This window comes from Varroa jacobsoni, unplaced genomic scaffold (assembly GCF_002532875.2).
Source record: "Varroa jacobsoni isolate VJ856 unplaced genomic scaffold, vjacob_1.0 scaffold_519, whole genome shotgun sequence".
Classification (NCBI taxonomy): Eukaryota; Metazoa; Arthropoda; class Arachnida; order Mesostigmata; family Varroidae; genus Varroa; species Varroa jacobsoni.
The window spans coordinates 1-2,854 of NW_019213421.1; the positions used below are offsets into that span (position 1 = coordinate 1).

Genomic DNA, 2,854 nt, shown 5'->3' on the forward strand with positions numbered 1-2,854 from the left:
ATACGAAACCTGACCGAGTGTAGCATTAGCTAGTTTGTGGAATAAGTAGAAACATCCGATACAAGAACGTATATATATATATATATATATATATCTTTCTCTCTGTGCGTATGTGTGAGTATGTGTCTCTTTCTTTGCCTGCCTTTTTCATTTTTTTTTAAATTCAAGAAAAAGGCAGGGGATTATAAGCATTAAACATAAGAAAAAGCTAAGTAACGAGGCTGTAATTTCTTAAAAAATTATATTCAAATAGAATTCTAGGACAAGAGAAGCGATTGAGGCCAATATTTTTGTCTGTAATCTCTTACCTTGTAGGCGTCTTTCTGCATCTCGATCTCAGCAGCAATCTGCTTTTTGCTCACTTCAAATTTATGGATCTTTTCCTCAAGCTCAACCTTTGCCATAGCAGATGATCGCTAGCAAGCAGGTTCGTTATCAGTAATTATTTAATGTACACTTGAATATGCTTATACGCGCATACGTTATGAATTTTTTTTATCTATATTTATTCTATTTTTATTTATATGGGAGTGTATTCGTTACGATCTGGTTTTTCGCTAACTATTTAATTAAATAAATCTATAACGATCTTTACGAATCAGCCACAATCAGTATCGATAAGCAAAGGAAAAGATTCATATATGTCTCAGTGCCTATTTTATAAGCAATATACTTAATACGTTATCTGGCTGTTTTTTTATCCAAAACAATCAATTTTTTGAACGCGTTACCGTTTACTGCTAATGATCATAATAGCTGCACTGGTCTCTTTGGAAGTACATACCCGCAACAGGTTCTTTTCGTATTCAATTTCCTTTTCAAGCTGCTCATTCTTTTCCTGCTCAGACGAAATTACCTTCTCGAGTTCACGAGACCTCCTGATTAGCCCAGCTAACTCTAGGCGCTCGTTTGTCGCTCGAACGGATCGATATTGCTGTAACTTCGATAACAACTTGGCTAAAAGAAACATGATCAGATTATTAAATTATGATTAAATTAATCCAGGTAAGTTTACAGATGGCGCACTGGACTTAGGGGTACCTGGGGTGATCTCGAAGGTTCACACATCGTTTGATGGTGAGGCCAGCCGTATAAATCTACGAGCAACGCCGGACGTAGAACTTGAAGCATTTCTTTATGGGTAGCGATCAAGTATCTTAGCCAGTAAAAAGAAAGTGATTGAAAGAGTATTGTCGCATTATAACAGAAGCTTGATTTTATCGAGGGGACTGTGCTCACGGCTAAATCCCGGAACCTACTGGATATCGAAACCTTTGATATGTAGCGTGTTCAGTATTAGGTATCAAGTGCGATATAAAGCATATACTTAATGTATCTTCTTATTCCATCCCATGATACGTATTTGCTCATAGATAGATAGCTATTGCCAATAGATAAGATATATTTATAGTCATCTAACGGTTAACTGAATAGCCTCGCTTATAAAACGAAGCCTGCCCCCGTCATTTCAAAGTTATCCTCAATTATTATTGGAACTTTTGACGTCAAAATCAGTTAGATTCTTGCGTTATTTGCGTTAGAATCAGATGAGCCCGGCTAATCCTATTGATTCGATCTATAATATAATATAATAATAATAATAATAATAATCTTCTATAATAAAAGACTGTAGACATATATTGGGGCTGTACCAGTTGATTTCGGGCAAAAAAGCTAAAGGGATTCTATGTTCGAAATAAGTAAATTATGTCGGAATGGATGTCGTCACTTTTGTATTGATCAGTAGAGTCGAGCAGTGTATAGGTAATAATGGAGGAGTAGACGATGTAGGTCAAGCTGACCCCGATAACGTGTAGTGGCTACTTGACAGTATGACCAATAACTTATGAATGAAAGCTTTCGTTAACAATTCGAGAGTTACTAATGCCGCTGGATAAGTTTTGTTGCCGTAAAGCAGGTAAGGGTAGCCGTAGTTTAGTTAAATAAGGTGTCCGTACAACGGTTTGTCTAGCAGGACGTCACTTCATGCGTATTAGGCTGCCCAAAGCTAATTAGCCGGTCAAAAAACTTCAAATGCCCCTGAACCATACAGACAAAATTCATCTCTATCAGGCCTATTGACGACTATAAGCTGATTGTATGTTATTAGATAAAAATGAATTTAGAAGCGAAGATATATTTTAGTGCTAAAAATCAAGGCTTAATGACTACCTAGTTTATATTTTGCGAGGGTGGGACTGCTGGTCGGGCACGTCGAGAGCTGACGAAAATATTAAGCAAAGAGACCATTAGTTCAGCTGTGGTCTATTACCGATACAAATACAGAAATTGGAAGGTAAAATACGGCAGAAAAAAATGATCTCTGGGCCTCGAACGAACTATAGTGAAGACGCTGAAGATAACTCTAAACAGAAACTGGGAAGAGTTTGATAGTATTCCCGCATATATCGGACTTCACTGATGTTCGCATTCGCAACCAATCTAAGCAACATTTGTCATTACTAAATATTTAAGGAAAAAAACACGATCAATGTTGCTAGATATTCTGAATTATAAAGAGTCTCATGGATGTGTTATACGGCATTCGATGGTTCTCGGTGGGATTATTCGACAACAACATACGACCTTATCATCGCAGTTCAACAGGCTTAATCAAGGAACACTGAATCTCGTCTACGCTTTGCGCTTACGCTTACGCCTACGGTTTTGACTACCTTCTGATTTAAACAGGGCGATAAATCATAACGCGTATCTTACCGTCAAACACATTATCGGTAGCCAGATTCAACGTGGTATTGCAGCTCAAATTCTCCAGAGCACTGAGTTCAATGTATGAAAAATAAAGGGAGTAACTTAACCCGAATTACCCTTGTGAACCCTTACACGGTTAGAA

At 37.4% G+C, this 2,854-nt stretch overlaps 1 long non-coding RNA gene across 1 annotated transcript in view; it reads right to left on the bottom strand.

The window, feature by feature from the left end:
- Positions 1-592: 592 nt before the first annotated feature.
- The window catches only part of LOC147753392 (uncharacterized), a 2,575-nt gene continuing 313 nt past the window's right edge, over positions 593-2,854 (bottom strand). The window contains exon 2 of the long non-coding RNA XR_015311359.1: positions 593-957. This is a non-coding gene — a long non-coding RNA (uncharacterized LOC147753392). The remainder of the gene's footprint in view (positions 958-2,854) is intronic.